We start from the raw sequence: 18358 nt of genomic DNA on the forward strand, positions 1-18358 counted from the left end.
GGACTGAAGAAAGTGACTTGTGACCGTTTTCCAGGCTTACGCCTGTCGCTGCTCTCCCCGTGGTCCACCTGATCGAAATTCAGACGCGTGGCCACTGACTCATATCTCATGATGGTCCACGTGATCAATTTTGCGGCCTTCTGACATGCCAAGCCAACGGGGAAATCCAGATTCGCTTAACGACCGTGTCATTAACCTAACAACTACAATGATTCACTTAACAGTGGTGGCCAGAAAGGTGGTAAAATTGGGGGCAAAATTCATTCATTCATTCATTTATTTATTTATAATTTATTTATTTAGCAACTGTTTTGCTTCGCAATGGAAACGCTGGGCTCCACTGTGGTCGTAAGTCGAGGACGACCTGTGTTGACGTCTCGTCCTGAGGAACTTAGATCCCAACTACAATGTTGATTAAAAGGGGCAGAATAAGGGAGAAATGTGCTACCAATAGGAACACAGTACAGGAGGTAAGAGGCATTTATGTTTGAGAAGGGGAAAAATAAATGAAAAAAAAAAGTCCATTTTTTCCAGGACTAAAAACCTGGGCTAAACATCGGAAGCAATAAACACAAACTTGTTTTCACATTGTTTTGAAAGGACAAGAAGTTACAACAAACGCGATACACACATTAAGATTATTATTTTTTTGGAACACCGTTTCCTGAAAGACGTTAAGAAGAGTGCGTGATATGTCCAAGCAAATATGAGCAAAGGCAAAGAAAGAAGGATTTGGGACACCAGGCATGTCCCAAGCATTCAATCCCCTGGATAATCAGATCCCTAGACACAACTAAACGTTGTTATTTTTTTTAAAAAAAATGGGGGGGGGAGTCTTAAAAACCCACCAATCCCTGGAATAATCTTACGAAAAAGCCTTCTCCAAAGGATTAGCTTTAACAGGGGATGCCATTCCACAGAATTAGAAGAATGAATGACGGCCGATCCAATTCACACCGTCCGTTGCGTATCAAGGAATTTCTATTAACACGGGAGCTCTGCTGACTCAACTGTTTTGCTCTCTCTGACCCAATGGACATAATTTCACCCAAATAAACCCACACAATGGCTGTCCTGTGATATAGCCCGATTCACACACTCACGCTCAGATATAATGGCTGGGTTGAATACCCAGCTGAACGACAAAACCAACCCCACCGGCACTTCAGCCTAGGGGAAAAGTGTTAACTGTCATTGCGTTAAAACAAAATACCAGACCAAATGCATGTGAAACATCAATGCAGAGGCTTAAATCTCACATTTATCCAGCTTAGGCAGGTTGCACTAAGTAAGATTGTAGAACGGCATATAAATACTGTAACCGCCCGTGTAAGTTTTAAAAAAAAAGAAAAAGAAAATAACAATGCTGTTTATTAATATTTTGGAAATAGCTGTGTCGTTCTGGCACGATGTGCCAACGCTGATAATGGAAAGTTGACAGGTAGCAATTAAGTATGGATTCACATAACAAGGAAAGCCATAATGTGAATTGATTGGTTTTGACTCTCAGCGTTGCGTGCCGCATGAGCCCATGCGTTGTGGTAGGCTGTATGGATTAATATACAGTGCCAACTGGCTTGATTCACTAAAGTGGATGCACATTACCTAAAAATCCCAGACTTAATCCTTCTAATTGATTTTGTGTACAGTAAGGCTGGACATGTACGCGCTTCCAGGAAAGCAAAAGAGCCATTAACAGGTAGTCAAAGGGGACTAAGAAATACTAAAAAGTCCTCGGCTTACAACCATTAACGAATGTTCAAAGCGGCAACGGAGCTTCCCAAAGTTATTTACGACCCAGCTTCAAAGTTCTGATGGCGCGCACACACACACATGAACACACACGCGTGCAACCTGGCAGTCACATGACACCTTGGCAACCTGTCCGCAGTTACAGCTATTTGCAGTGTCCTGTGGACGTGTGACTTCGCTTTACAACATATATATATATATATATTTGTGGGGAAATGGCATTGACTTCTGTTCTCCAGCAAAAAAGCAACTATTGCAAACAATGGCTTTGCTTAACAATCCCACTGTTCATGTAACAACTTAACAAGGGCCTCTGTGGCTCAGACTAGTAAGACAGTCTGTTATTAACAGCAGCTGCTTGCAATTACTGCAGGTTCAAGCCCCACCAGGCCCAAGGTTGACTCAGCCTTCCATCCTTTATAAGGTAGGTAAAATGAGGACCCAGATTGTTGGGGGCAATAAGTTGACTTTGTATATAATATACAAATGGATGAAGACTATTGCTTAACATAGTGTAAGCCGCCCTGAGTCTTCAGAGAAGGGTAGGATAGAAATGCAAATTAAACAAACAAACAAACAAACAAACAACCAGCTTGCAGAAAAGCTTGTAAAATCAAGGTTGCATGTTCTGTGGTGAATGACTTTTTTTAACAACTGGCATGATTTAATATGACCTTCTGGGCTCAATGATGGTTGTGGGTCCACAGCGGTGCTGCCAATGGATCTATGGATTCCTGTTCCTTCTATATCTATTCGATGCCCAGATCCATCCGACTGGACTTTGTTTTGTTTTTAAACAAAAAACCCACTTCCAATCAAAATGAAACAAGAAGCTGTCATGCGGCCTCCCTCATGGTCTCTCGATTTCTTGGAATCCCTCTGGGCTCCGTAAGATTTATTAGGAAATTAACAACAATGCTGCAGATGTGCACACTGTGGAAATCACTCCAGCTGCTCGGGAGGAGATCACAGAGAAACGGGGAGACTTGGGGGCTAATGGGAAAGGCTGACCCTCAGCTTTGCATCACTGATAAATTGAACCAGTTGTGGCTTTTTACAAATACCACAATTACAAGGCACGAGGGGGGTCCTTGGTGCTCTCTGCGCTTGGTTGTTTTCTTGCAGATGTTTCATGACCCAACCGAAGTAACATCATCAGCCTATCTCAGTGATGGCGAAGGGAGCGTGCGTGTGCGCTCATGAGCGCTCGCTCATCTGGGCCACAACCCGGAAGAGGAGCTGCCCAGGGCACATGTGCGTGCCCAAAAATGAACTTCTAGTCTTCTGGGTTTCTGACACGCATGCGCGTACGACAATCAGCACATGATCACATAGGAAAACTGAAGACAAGCTCTTCCCGTTTCCAGCACTGCCACACGCACAAAGGCCAGCTAATCGTCGCGCGCACATGCGTGCCAGAAACCTGGAAGAGGAACAGGCGATACCGTGCACGCCAGGCGACATGGTTCCGTGTGTTACTTCAGGCACACATGTCATAGGTTTGCCATCACAGGCCTATCTCGTACATTTTCCTTCATCCAGTCCGCTCACTAGCGATCAACTCTAAATGGAAATTCCCCTAGCATTTTTAATTCGCGTGAACTTTTAGCAAACAGCTTGTAAGAGTTTCCCACAGCCAATTTAACCTATCATCGGAAGGAATTAAATCGGGACAGGTTTGCTATTAACATATATGTTCAAGCTGATTGCTATTAATTGCTCTGTTCCTTTAAATGCTCATACTAATTTCATAAGCAAGGGAATCTTTTATCTCCAGGAAACACATACCATGAAGGAAAGGCCTTCCTTTTTCTGTCATGGCTGTCTTTGGTGAGCTACCCTAAAATCTTGCATCGGGCTTTCCAGAGATTCTTGGAGAAAGGACTTTGGAATGGCAAATTCAGAAGTTAAAAAAAAAAAAATACTTTTTCTTAAATTCACATTCCTTAGGGAAAGGGACTGGCTATGACACTAGGAGGGGTGAGAAGGTTGGTTCTACCTGCTTTCTAACCTCAGGAAAATGTTGGGAAATAGGAAATAATTGAAGGTCCTTCAACTGCTGCCTTTCAATAGCAACAAATGATTATTGGACTTTTCAACCTTACCAGAAGCAGTTTGCAAAAGTTGGTTTTACACAAAGACACACATACACACACATAAAGCACTACAGGATCCAGGATTGGAATGTGAGCGTAAATTAGTTAAGGCAAGTTGATCACAACTTCAACAAAGAGATAGGAACTGCTACTAGGTTTATGAGCAAGAGCAAGGTATGTGTGTGGCAGGAACGTGTAGAAATATTTATTCTGACTCAAATGCCCTTCTTTTCCGCTGGTGTTTCCTTTATATTTCCTCAGAGAGCTGTCCTCACGTTCTAAATCACTTTTTTATGAACATCATTGCTTAATACCTATTTTTGGATATATAACCTAACAGGCAAATTTTTAAATTAACTAAGTGTGTCTTCCCAGACCAAAACAAGACACGTTTTAAAATAAATCACGGCGCTGAACGGAACGAAAATAAATAAGACCCTGCCAACTCAGAACCATTCACAGCCGTAGCATTTGTAACATAAGTGACGTAACACCGTAAGAAGGTGGCTTGTGCATCAAATGGGAACCCAGTCCTGAGCTGGCCATAAACGTGGTCGGAAAAGGGAGCGAAGTAGAATTCCCAAACACTGGACAGAACTTCAGAGAATAAACACGCGCAGAAGCCAAGAAAGAAAGAAAGAAAGACGAGGCCTTTGCTCCACCAGCGATGTTGGTATCCATATTTAGGGTCCTGAAGGAAGACCTTCTGGTTTGTGTAAACACACTGAAAGGGAGTTTGTTCAATTGAAACAGGCCTCAGCAACCTCACCTGGGGCGGGGGGGGACGGGGGACGGGACACTTCAGCATCTCTCTCTCTCTCTGTGGGCAGGAAGAAGTTGAGTATGACCTAAGCAGAGGTAATGCCAGAATGACTGTATTTTTTCGGACTATAAGACGCACCTAAATTTAGAAGAGGAAAACAACAAAAACGTTTTTGGCCTCCCTTTTTTTGGGCCTTTTACAGTCTTTTTTTTTGGCCTTTTTCTGGGACTTTTTTCGGCCCATTTTTCAAGGCTTTTTTTTTTCCAGCCTGTTTTTGGTGGCTTTTTTTCAGCCCATTCTGGAGGCTTTTTTCGGCCCGTTTTCAGGGCTTTTTTCAGGGCCCGTTTTTCAGGCATGTTTTTAGAGGGTTTTTTGGCCTGTTTTTTCAGAAAAAAACGGGCTGAAAAAAGCCTCAAAAACAGGCCAAAAAAAGCCCTGAAAACGGACCAAAAAAGCCTAGAAAATGGGCCTAAAAAAAGCCTGAAAACAGGGCATGCGGAGGCCAAAAACTGGCTGACGGGTGAGCAGGGCTTTAGCAATATTCGGTCTATAAGATGCACGGACATTTTCACCCCCTTTTGAGAGACAAAAAAGTGCATCTTATAGTCTGAAAAATACACTATTTCATTTCCCCCCCCTTTCACTCCTGTGTCAGATGGCACACCTAGGATGGGCAACTAGCAGACCCCCGATACCTTGATTTCGGCCAATTTTCAGCTGCACGTTTCAAGCCACGCAGGTAGTTCTCGACTTATGACCACAACCGAGCCAGCCCCAAATAACATTCGTTGGGTGAGTTTTGCCCCGTTTTACAACCTTCCCTGTTAAGCGAATCCCTGCAGCTGTTAAAGTTAGCAGCACAGTTTGCAAAAGTTGGATCACATGACCTCAACATGCGACCGTCATAAATAGGAATCGGTTGCCAAGTGTTTGAATGTTGAGCATGCGACCAGGGGGATGTTGCAAATGTCATTTTTTTTTGGGGGGGGGGGGAAACAGTAAGTTACTTTTTGCCATTGTAACTTTGAATGGTCATTAAATAAATGGCTGTAAGTAGAGAACGTCTGTACTAAGGAGTTTGGGATCTTTTAAGGAGCTCAATTAGAAAAACTAGGCCTCCCAGAGGCCTCCCATTCCCGTTCTTAAATCTACCCAAAAAAAGGGGAGGGTGTGGGAGGAAAATGGGTCTTGTCCTCTCCAATAATGTTACCAGAACTTCCTGTTCCTCTCTTGGAGGCAGCTCTTCTCTTGCACCGCCCCCCCCCCGCCACCACTTCAAAGACTGCGGCATTGCAGCACATGTGACACCCAGAAGGGTTTTTGGAAATATTTACATTCTATCCAGGCTGACGTTCCTTAAATACCATTTTAATTTAAAACTGTTTCATTAGCCTACTTCTGTCAGTCATTTAGAGTAATAAGCTCGCCTGTGCCATGTCAGACATGCTAAATAGGCAACGTAAAATCTCAATGGCAGTGTCTGGGCTCGCACAGAGCGAGCCTCAAAAAAAACCCCCCAAAAAAAACACACCAGCACGGCTAAGTTCCCATTATGCTTTATGGCCTCCCCTTAATCATAGCCCTGATGGATTTATATACCTTTTCTTCAGGAGCTCAAGGCAACACGCACAGTAGTCTCTTCTCCTACTTCCACCCTCCCATCACAAAAAACAAAACAAAACACCCCAACAATCTGGTGAGACAGATTGGGCTTAGAGAGAAAGTCACTCAGTGATATGGCTAAGAATGGAACAGATCTTCCTAGTCTAACGTTTTAACTTTCGCATTCATGTTTCTCAACCTTAGCAACATTAAGAAGCGTAGACTTCTTAAGTCAGTCAACCATGTCCGGCTGGGGAATTCTGGGAATCGAAGGCCACATAATTTTACCCGCTTTGAGAAACACAGCTCTATATATAGAGACGGTTCATACCATGTTAAAGCAATAATTGGATTCCTACAAAACTACCCTGTTTCCCCAAAAATAAGACCCAACTGGAAAACAAGTCCTAGCGTGATTTTTCAGGATGCTCATAATATAAGCCCTACCCCCAAAATAAGCCCCGGTTAAGTTTCCAAGACAGATGTGTGCATTTAGTACTGTATTTCCCAAAAATAAGACCCAACTGGAAAACAAGTCCTAGCGTGATTTTTCAGGATGCTCATAATATAAGCCCTACCCCCAAAATAAGCCCCGGTTAAGTTTCCAAGACAGATGTGTGCATTTAGTACTGTATTTCCCCAAAAATAAGACCTAACCAGAAAATAAGCCCTAATGCATTTTTTGGAGCAAAAATTAATATAAGACCCGGTCTTATTTTCAGGAAAACACGGTATGATCCACAAACTACTGTAGTATGTTTTATAAACCCAACTGTTTATTTTATTTATTAAATGTTTATGCCACTCATCTCTATAAAGTGACTCTGGGTGGTGAAGAACTACATTCTTCCTAGTACAGCTTGACATAATAAGCATTTTTGTCAATATATTTATATTTATTACAGGGCGTTTTCCGATTTTTAGACTTTCCCTAAAACAATTCCTACTGCGGAACAGGGAAAAGATCTGCGATCCGAAAAAAATCACTTGAAGGAAGTCATAAAGTAAAGGTGACAACAGTTTAATTTGGAGTGAAACAGGTTCCTGCAAAAATCCAAAACCTAGTAAGATTGTTTTTTCTTTTCTTTCTTTCTTTCTTCTTTTTTTTTTTTTTGGAATGCTTCGACATGAGCATGATAGATCACATGAGAACCAGCTGGAATAGCTCTTTAACGAGCTGTATAATTTATTTGAAGAAAAAAAAATCAAAGGAGGAGAGCGTCTTACTTCCTCTTACCTCATTACACAGTCCCATAAGCATAATAGCAACCTGCAATTTTGCCCTTGAACAAAAAGAAAAAAAAAAAGGATCCCTTTTGAATTCATCTTAGCTCTTTTTTTTTTTTTTTGCCTCCTTCCCTCCCTCTTTAACACCTCTGCAGTTATATAATTGCAATGCACAACTCAATATGGCACCAGGAGATATTTTGCTTTCTGCCACATGAAAATGACACAGCACTTTGCTAGCCCAAGCTTTCCGTAAACCGATTTAACATTCGGTCCTCGAAGCCCTGCAAAACCTTGATGTCCCTAGTGACTTTGAACCCCCAAACCTCAAAACATTTGTTACTTCTGCTGTTTTTTCCAACTGTTAGCCACGGGTTGTTGTTTTTTTCCCCCAGCCACAAAAAGACTCTCTGTTCTCACCCAATTAACTTCCCCTTCTCAGATAATTCTGGAATCACTCCGCTGTTTTCAAACCCCTACAAATTTCCCATTCTGGATTTTTAAAGGAGCAACCTAAAGAAATAGCAAGTGGCAGTTAAAATTCAGCAGCCTGCACGGAGAGAACCGAGTCGATCGGGAACCTGAACTGAGTATTTAAGGCATCTGCAAATACTTCCGGTCAGCTGAAAGGAAGCAGCTCGGAAAAGCCTGGAGAATTTCTTATAAGAAGGGGCATTTCCAAGAACTGCCCATTGTTAGCTGAAAGGCCAATTCCAGACGTGCTCTCGTTTTATTCGGATTTAAGTTGCAAAACTCATCCCGCCTTGCAGGCCCCAAGCAAGGATTCATTTTAAAAGGGACTGTTTAAAGAGACAATTAGGCAGAGAGGCAAGAAAAGACTACCGTACAGAACGTACGAGGTGGAATCGACAGAGGTAACCAAAATCGGAAGTATTTTGCCATTAAACGGCACGATACCACGAAACCCAAGCTACCGTCCCACTTTTAAGACACTGCTGAAGAACAGACTGAAGGCTGGAATAAAATATCAGCTGTCTTCTAAACTCAAGTCCTCTCTCTCTCTGCCCTGAATCAACTTCCAATTTCTCCCCCTAAACCACAACAGGGCCCAACACATCCCTTGCTAAGTGAAACGTAAATTGAGTTTTGTCGCATTTTACGACCTTTCTTGCCACGGTTGTCGTTAAGTGAATCTCTCGTTAAGTGAATGCTTGTCAGAAGGTGACCCCAGGACACTGCAACCGTCATAAGTACAAGTCAGTTTGCAAGCCTCTGAATTTGGATCATGGGACCAAAGGGATGTTGCAACGATCATCATGTGTGAAAAAACGATTACAACAGCCTTTTTTTCCACGGCTTTTCACGCTTATGACCGTCGCAGCATCCTCGTGGTCACATGATCCAAATTCAGATGCTTGCAGACTGACTCATATCCCCTTCTGTGACCTTCTGGCAAGCACAGCGAACGGGCAAGCCAGGTTCATTTAACCACCCGCGTGACTAATTTAACAACCGCAGCCATGCACTTAACAAAGGTGGCAAGGAAAAGTCGCAAAACGGAGCAAACCTCAACAAACGCGACGTAAACCCTGGGCTCCACTGTCGTCGTAATTCGAGGACTACCTGTGATTATCACAGTATTTAGTGCCGATACTCGCGCTTAAGTCGTTTGTGGTCAGTAAGATTTTAGGAGCTTAACTTTTGCTCCAACTCCCGCAGCATTAAAACTCCCCCACCTGCAACTCGGGGAGAGGCGCTTTGATAAACCCGTTTCAATCCCTTAAATCATAATAATCGCAGCCCAGATTACAGTGAGAGGCAAAGGAGGACAAATTTTCCCCACGCCCTTTCCCAGGTAGCCTAATCTGCATGATGAATGGAAGCGAGGAAATGGCTGAGCTCAAGGGTGATTTAAATGGTAGGAAATACTGGCTGGCTGGAGTTAGGACCAGCTGGGAAAACCAAAACAGGAAAGCTGCGACCACCCGCAGCAGCGTGTGTGGGGGAAAGAAAGCAAAGAGGGCAGAGAGACTCAATTTCCTGCCCTAGAGATGAAGGAGGGCAGATCCCAAATCTGGCTGCAGAGGCAAAATTACAGCTCTTCTTTACTTACCAATTTCTACAGAGACAACAACAGCACAAAAGCAGAGAGGTAGCATCCCCGCTTCCTGGCTAAAATTGTGGACTTCTACGCAAATGTGCATTTGCCTGGGCTGGAAAGGAGCAGTCCTGTGTGCTCCAGTCAGGGCATGGGCCCCCCTTAAAAAAGTTTTAGGGGTTTCTCTTCAGAGCTTAGCTACCTATCTTGATAAGGACACCTCCCCCCCCCCACTGATGCTTCTCAACTCCAGCCCCCATCAGCCCATCTAACTCCCCAACCCATAACTTTCCTTCCTGGACCAGTCCACAGGGCTGCTAACCTCATTTCCAAGACATCCCAACCCCCCGCCCCTTTTCCCCTCCAGAACAGCCACCATGCTCCCCAATCTGTCCCCTGGTTGGGGATGATGGGAACGGGAGTCCATCTCCCCACGATGGATAGATCCCCCTCGCAGGAGGGGGACCAGGCCTTTCTGCCCACCTCAGCCTTCACAGGGGCAGACCGACTCCAGCATCCCTCCAGACTTTCATCCCCATCCTCCTCCTCCTCTTCCTTCTGGTGGCTCTTCTCATTCAAGGGCAAAATAGGGGAGGGGGATTATTATTCCTTCTGGTGACTAATTATTAATGGTCAGAAGTTTTGTTTTGTTTTGTTACTATTTAGATCTAATCTTCGATTTGATTCACAGTCTGAGGCTGGCAAAAACTTAGCAGTTCAAGTCCTAACCAAGGACCTATTAAGGTAAGGTCTAAATATTATTATTATTATTATAGATTTAATCTTCAATTCGATTCACAGTCTGGGACAGGTAAAAGCTTAAACAGTTCAGGTGCCAACAAAAAACCTAAGAGCTGATAAGGTACCATGTAAATATATAATAAGGTTTTTTGTTTGCAAAGTCAGAATATTCAGGTCCAATAAATTCAAAATTTCCCTGTATCTATTCAGCCCTTTTGGGTATTGCTCCAAGGGCTCCTATTACTCTTGATACAACTGTTGGTTGGTTTCTTCTTCCACCATTGCCCAACTTCAACCTGCAGTTCACGGTATTTCGTTCTTTTTTTTCCCCCCTAGTCATTTCTCTTCAATTCGTGCATCACCTGGTATTGCAATATACATCCGAACTAGACTGTCTTGTTTCTCTGTGTCACAGAATAATATAGGTGGTTACATGCATAATTTTTGCATTTATTTATGTATGTATTCATTCTGTCATGGTTATGTAGTGCATATTGGAAGTGGTGACCCTTTGAGAGCTGCATGCCAACAAAATTGCATTTTAATGTATGCCGATTAGTGTACATTCAAAGTGACAATAAAGTTATTCTATTCTCTATTCTATTCTACTCTATTCTCTGTATCAAGGGTCGCCAATCTTTCGGACCTCAGGGAACATTAAATTCATAATTTTAAATCCCGCGGACCACTAATATGAATCTTTTAAAAAGATAAATAGTATTTATTTATTTAGTGCAATATAAAATATGCAAATAATTTTTCTGCGGACCATCAAAATTTTCCGGTGGAACACCAGTGGTCCGCAGACCACCAGTTGGTGACCGCTGCTCTATATTGTCTTCTATATTCTATTCTCTATATTGTCTTCTATATTTTATTCTCTATATTGTCTTCTATTCTATTCTCTATATTGTCTTCTATATTTTATTCTCTATATTGTCTTCTATTCTATTCTCTATATTGTCTTCTATTCTATTCTCTATATTGTCTTCTTTATTCTCTTCTATTCTCTCTATTGTCTTCCAGTCTATATTCTATCCTGTATAATGTATTCTATATTCTCTCTATTGTCTTTTATTCTCTCTATTGTCTTCTAGTCTATATTCTATTCTCTATAATGTATTCTACATTCTCTATTCTCTATATTGTCTTCTATAGTCTATATTCTATTCTCTATAATGTATTCTATATTCTCTATATTGCCTTCTACAGTCTATATTCTATTTTCTGTAATGTATTCTATATTCTCTATATTGCCTTGTACAGTCTATATTCTATTCTCTATAATGTATTCTACATTCTCTATTCTCTATATTGTCTTCTATAGTCTATATTCTATTCTCTATAATGTATTCTATATTCTCTATCTTGTCTATAGTCTATATTCCCTATATTATCTTCTATAGTCTATATTCTATTCTCTACCATGTATTCTCTATTCCCTATATTGTCTTCTATTCTCTAGATTGTCTTCTATAATCTACACCCTCTTCTCTTCTCTACAGTGTCTTCTATTCTATTCTACCAATGAACCAGACTTCTTCCTCTTCTTCCACCGTCCTCATCCTCCTCATCCTCCCCACCCCCCAGGGAATTAAGATCACCCTTCATGGGCCAAAGGGGCTCTTTCTCACCCCACCCCCACCCCCACCCCCCCTCTGCCCGCAGCATCCCTCTCCCCTCCCACCTGGGGGGCCCGAGCGACCACAGACTCGCCCTCCCAGCCTCCCCTCTCCCCCCCCCACCAGGCCCGCGCGGCCTCCCCAGCCAACCCCCCCTTCCCCCCCCCCCCTCATAACCGCCGCCGTCAGGCCCGGTAAAGCTCACCGGGCAGCAGCGTCGGCGTGGGGTCCCGGCCATGGCGCGGCGGCCCTCCGGTCCCGGCGACGGCTGGGCAGCCCCTGCGGGTCGGCCGTGGCAGCAGCGGCGGCGGCGGCGGCCGCGTCTTCTCGCTGCCCGCCCAGCCTCCGCCTCCCTCACAAGCCAAACAACATGGCGGCCGGGGCCACACGCCGGGGGCGGGCGAGGGGCGGGGCCGAGCGCGCGGGGAGGGGAGGGGGGTGAAAGAAGGGGCGGTGCCGCCGGCGGCGGGTGGGTGGGTGGGCGGGGAGCGTCTGGCCCCTCCCCCGCGAATGGGAGCGAATGGGAGCGGAGAGGGGCGGGGCTGGGAGGGCGTGGCCCGCTATTCCGTGTTAGGAAATTGGATTGTAATTCGAAGGGAAGAAGTGGAATCGCTAGAGGAGCCGGAAGAGACCTCGGGGGGTCATCCAGTCCAGCCCCCTGCTCCAGCAGAAGAGAAGAGAATAACAGAGCTGGAAGAGAAGAGAAGAGAATAATAGAGCTGGAAGGGACCTCGGAGGTCATCTAGTCCAGCCCCCTGCTCAAGCAGGAGAAGAGAAGAAAATAACAGAGCTGGAAGAGAAGAGAATAATAGAGCTGGAAGGGACCTCGGAGGTCATCTAGTCCAGCCCCCTGCTCAAGCAGGAGAAGAGAAGAAAATAACAGAGCTGGAAGAGAAGAGAATAATAGAGCTGGAAGGGACCTCGGAGGGTCATCTAGTCCAGCCCCCCGCTCAAGCAGGAGAAGAGAATAACAGAGCTGGAAGAGAAGAGAAGAGAATAATAGAGCTGGAAGGGACCTCGGAGGTTATCTAGTCCAGCCCAGCCCCTGCTCAAGCAGGAGAAGAGAAAAACAGAGCTGGAAGAGAAGAGAAGAGAATAATAGAGCTGGAAGGGACCTCGGAGGTTATCTAGTCCAGCCCAGCCCCTGCTCAAGCAGGAGAAGAGAAAAACAGAGCTGGAAGGGACCTCAGGGACTCCTCCAGTCCAGCTCAAGCAAGAGAAGAGAATGAGAAAAAGAAGCTGTTTTTAACTTTGGTCACTAAATGAATGGTTGCAAATCGAGGACTGCCATGCATATGGGAATGCCTCTTTCTAAAAATATTTTTTATTAAACAGTTTTTAAAAACACAAACAAAAGAAATTTTTACGATTTTCTTCTTTGCAAGGTTTTCCCCATCAGTAATCATTTCTTACATATCCATTTTTCTTCCTCACTTCAATTTACCGTTTATACATATGATTCTAAGATTGATTTATATACATAACAATAACAATGTACTCAATCTGAATCATGAATTCTGTGCAGTGGTGGGTTTCATTTTTTTTTACTACCTGTTTTCTGGGCGTGGCTTGGTAGGCGTGGCAGGGGAAGGATACTGCAAAATCTCCATTCCCTCCCCACTCTTCGGGAAAGGATATTGCAAAATCTCCATTCCTTCCCCACTCCAGGGGAAGTATACTGCACAATCCCCATTCCCGCCCCACTCTTCGGGGAAGGATATTGCAAAATCTCCATTCCCACCCCACTCCAGGTGAAGGATACTGCAAAATCCCCATTCCCTCCCCACTCTTCGGGAAAGGATATTGCAAAATCTCCATTCCCTCCCCACTCCAGGGCAAGTATACTGCAAAATCCCCATTCCCTCCCCACTCTTCGGGGAAGGATATTGCAAAATCTCCATTCCCTCCCCAATCCAGGGGAAGGATATTGCAAAATCCCCATTCCCTCCCCACTCCAGGGGAAGGATACTGCAAAATCCCCATTCCCGCCCCACTCTTCGGGGAAGGATATTGCAAAATCTCCATTCCCACCCCACTCCAGGGGAAGGATACTGCAAAATCCCCATTCCCTCCCGATCAGCTGGGAATTGGGAGGCAGAGAATAGATGCGGGCGGGGCAAGTCCAAATTTTTACTACCAGTTCTCCGAACTATTCAAAATTTCCGCTCCCGGTTCTCCAAGAACTGGTCCAGAACCTGCTGAAACCGACCTCAGATTCTGTGGTCAGTTCTATTTCCACTTGTTGGTGGAAAAACAATCCTAAATCACTTCTTTCGTGCCGTTTTAACTTCGGTCGCTAAACAAACAGTTGCAAATCGAGGACTAGCCTTGCAAATGGGGGGTGGGAATGCGTCTTTCAATCTGCTCTCGGAGCTGCGCCTCCGATATGATTCCTTAGACTGGACTCGCCCTACTCATCCAGGCCGGCTATTGGTGGCCCTTGGATAGGAAAGAGTGTCAAAAAAAACAACCTTTCTGGCTGGACTCCGGGACTTCCTGACCAATAATGTTTTTCCAGGCTGAATTCTTGGCTCCGCTTTCGGCTCTTGACAAGCTCACAGCTAAGCCAGACAAACGATCCCCCCTTCAGGAACCTGATTTATGGAAGCAGTCCTGAAATGGCCTGGATCAAGGCGGGAAGGTTTGTCAGCCAGAGGTAGGTTTGCAGCAATAAGCGGACTGCTGTCTTAGAGCCAGCAAGAGTTGTTTTTTGGGTTTTTTTTTCCGTGCAAATCCTGGCCATGAATTAGCGGGCGCACCAAGACTGCAGAGGTGTGTGTCTGTCTGATTAGTAGGTCAGGGAAAACTTTTTTTAAGAAAGATCCCGGACCTGAGGTCGTTTAAGGTAATTCCACAATAGTTGAGCAACAGAGGTGATTTAGGAGGCTAAAAGGTATAAAATACGGCGGCTGTAATTGGGGATGTCTGATTTAATGAAAAGAAGGACTCCACCCACCCATCCCACCCATCCATCCATCTATCTATCTCTATCATCTATCACTATCTATCTATCAATCTATCTATCTATCTATCTATCTATCATTATCATTTATCACTATCTATCTCTATGTATGTATGTATGTATGTATGTATCTATCTATCTATCTATCTATCTATCTATCATCTATCTATCTATCTATCTATCTATCTAATCTGCCTCTATCTATGATCTGTCTAGTCTAGTCGTCTAGTCTAGTGAAAAAAAAAGACTAAGGGGTGACATGATAGCAGTCTTCCAATATTTGAGGGTCCGCCACAAAGAAGGGGGGGGGTTCCACCTATTCTCCAAAGCACCTGAGGGCAGGAAAAGAAGCAGTGGATGGAAATTAATCAAGGAGAGAAGCAACCTGGAATTAAGGAGAAATTTCCTGACAGAACAATCAACCAGTGGAACAGCTCGCCTCCAGAAGTTGTGAATGCTCCAACACTGGAAGTTTTTAAGAAGAGATTGGACAAACATTTGTCTGAAGTGGTGTAGGGTTTGCTGCCTAAGCAGGGGGTTGGACTAGAAGACCTCCAAGTGTTGTGGCCTGCCAGTGGTCAGCGGAGCTGGCAGCAGATTCAGACAATGAAGAGGTTGGGCCAGTCCTGGAGTCTGGGGAAGGCTCTGATGAGGGCTCTGCGTCGGAGGAGGCAGAGAGGGGGCCGTAGGCCAGTTATGAGTTGCCTTCGGAGTCGGACATCAGTGAGGCAGGTGAACAGCTGGAGCCTGTTCCCAGTGTGCCCATGTACAGAGTTGCCCGACGAAAGGAACAGCTAAAGAATACTTTTATTTAATTATGTTTTTATATTTCTGAATGGTCCATCTCCCTCAAAGGCAATCTTGCTGATGCAGCTCTGTCCTTAAATACTTTTGGGCAACATTAATAGAGGAGTTGAACCCCAAAATCAAACACAGCCTTCCCATTCATTTTTCTAGCACTTGTACGGCCCACTCCATCTATTCTTAAAACGCCAAATAATCCTGGTTGCGATGCTCTGTCTACAAGATAGAAGTAATTGTGGACTGTAGAATGTAGAATTGTGATAGCACAGAATTGGAAACATCCGGCTATCCTACTGGATCAAATTATAATATATATATATATATATATAAATGTGCAGAAATGAACAGATTATCGATGGAATAGAAGGAGAGGGAAGATACTATTGAATGGACAACACTGGAAATTTTTAAGAAAATGTTGGATAACCATCTGACTGAGATGGTGTAGGGTTTCCTGCCTGGGCAGGGGGTTGGACTAGAAGGCCTCCAAGGTCCCTTCCAACTCTGATGTTACGTTATGTTATGAATATGGAATAGATGGTATTCCTGGCTGGAGAGCAAGCATAAAACTTAAGAGAGATTTTTGTTATGAGACTGAATTCTGAATAGAGGTTAAAATAATTTAAATAAGAAGGTTGGTTTAGAGAGATACTTAGAAGTAGAATCTGTACATAAAGGTTAAATAGGATAAGAGATACCGATGCAGGAAAAGCTGTTATGAATAATGTAATTTTGACACGTTTGTCCTTGTGTGTTTTATTTATTTTAATTTTTTTGTGTGTGTATTGTGCTTTTTTTTTGGTATTGTGTATTTTAACTTTTGGAAATTCAATAAATTTTTTTTTAAAAAAGTAATTGTGGACTGTCAAAGAAGTCTGTTGCATAACACAATCAGGCGAATATTTTCAGGTCCAAGGAGCAGTCGAAGATAGGAGTCAACCGCTCACCTTCTAAAGTGTGGATTCCACACTTGCAACCTGGGAACTCTTAAAATTCACCGCTCTTTAGAAAAGCGGCTGAAGGCAAGAGGAGGAACAGGAAGGAAAGCAGAACCCGGATTGCACCAAGATGACACGAATCGTTGCAAGAATAGATTTCAAAACACTTTCCAAAAAAAAAAAAAAAAAAAAGCAAAGAGCAAAAGGCCCCAACGTCTGGTTCTGCTAAAAGTATTTCTGCAAAGAGATATATGGCCACGCTTGATAGGAAACCAAACAAGTATAATTCAAAACTAATGTTGAGAAAGTATGACTTCGCAGAAAGACTGGTGGAAGCTTGAGACCAACTTCCAGCGGAGATAGTGGGTCAGTTGTCAGTCACCGAGTTTAAATGAGCATGCCCATCATCTGACAAAAATTAAAAATAAAAGGTAACAAAATATAAAAGTAATAGTTAAAAATAATTAATTGCAAAGAAAAACAAAAAAGCAAATAAACTCCAAGGGGAGACTCCATGGATCACTAGGTCTTTTTTCTGCTGTCAGTTCTCTAGCATTAAAATGAATCGTAGTAGGCTATACAAAGTGGTGCAATTGATCCCCGGGACAATAGAATAACAGAGTTGGAAGGGACCTTGGAGGTCTTCTAGTCCAACCCTTGCTCAGGCAGGAAACCCTACACCATTTCAGACAAATGGTTATCCAACGTCTTCTTAAAAAACTTCCAGTGTTGGAGCATTCACAACTTCTGGAGGCAAGTTGTTCCACCGATTAATTGTTCTCACTATCAGGAAATTCCTCCTTAGTTCTAAGTTGCTTCTCTCCTTGGTTAGTTTCCACCCATTGCTTCTTGTCCTGCCCTCAGGTGCTTTGGAGAATAGCTTGACTCCCTCTTTTTTGTGTGTTCGAATATTGGAACCCTGTCTTGCTACATTGGATATTCCCTACTATCGCTTTCTTTTGAACGTATTCCTATATACACCCGTAAACACACGCATGCAACTTTCACCATTGGTACAGTCTTATTGCAAAACCAGGGGATGCCAGAGAATGCAAACCCCCCCCCCACTTCACCGCACATACCTGTATATAATGAAAAAGGACCAACAAACTATGCAGCCCTAAAGCTGCGGGCGTTGTTAATTTCCTTCCCCTTGAGGGTCACTGGAAAAGAAACCCTAATAAAAAACAACCTTTGCTTTTGGCCAATGGTTTCCCTCTAGACTCTCCCACCCCGGCTGGCACAAGCCCAGCTAGCCATGGAAAAGCTTCTGTAATTCCATGGAATTTGTCCTCCCGCCATTGTTGAATGTGTTGTTTTATAACCTAGCTTGCCAGTTGAAATGTAGAGTTTGACTTGTTTATGCTTTCCAGGTTCCCTGACCTAGTTTGTGGAAAGGAGGAGAAAAAAAAAGAAGAAGGGACAAAGCCTCACAATGACTCACAACCCTTCTGCTCTGCCAGTGTTTCTTTTGTCATTTCCTTTGAAGATAAAAGTAAGAGGAACAGGAGAAGCGAGCCAAGTCGACTGGTGGCTTCTGTGCATTCAGGAACGGAGGTCATCCTTTGACCGCAGCAGGAGAAACAGGAGAGCATCTTCCTGCATGGACAGAAAATAAGGTTTATCTCTTAACATTATGGAAATGGGTCTTGCGGACTCTTCTGACGCTCGAAATGGCCTAGAAAGTTTGAATGGGGTTTTTTTTGGGGTGTGTGTGTGTGTGTGTGCTCTTTTCTTTAGCAGATAATGCATAAATAAAATGCCGGCTTTAAATCTGTCGTTCTGTGTTTCT

At 43.7% G+C, this 18358-nt stretch overlaps 1 protein-coding gene across 20 annotated transcripts in view; it reads right to left on the reverse strand.

The window, feature by feature from the left end:
- MTMR3 (myotubularin related protein 3) overlaps nucleotides 1-12250 on the reverse strand; it is a 56796-nt gene extending 44546 nt beyond the window's left edge. For 19 of the 20 annotated variants that reach the window (XM_058158757.1, XM_058158745.1, XM_058158747.1 and 16 more), the window contains exon 1: nucleotides 12068-12250. The gene's annotated coding sequence lies outside the window, so the exon portion shown is untranslated. The remainder of the gene's footprint in view (nucleotides 1-12067) is intronic. The other variant, XM_058158749.1, reaches the window with a different exon arrangement.
- Nucleotides 12251-18358: the final 6108 nt, after the last annotated feature.

This window comes from Ahaetulla prasina, chromosome 15 (assembly GCF_028640845.1).
Source record: "Ahaetulla prasina isolate Xishuangbanna chromosome 15, ASM2864084v1, whole genome shotgun sequence".
NCBI classification, from domain to species: Eukaryota; Metazoa; Chordata; class Lepidosauria; order Squamata; family Colubridae; genus Ahaetulla; species Ahaetulla prasina.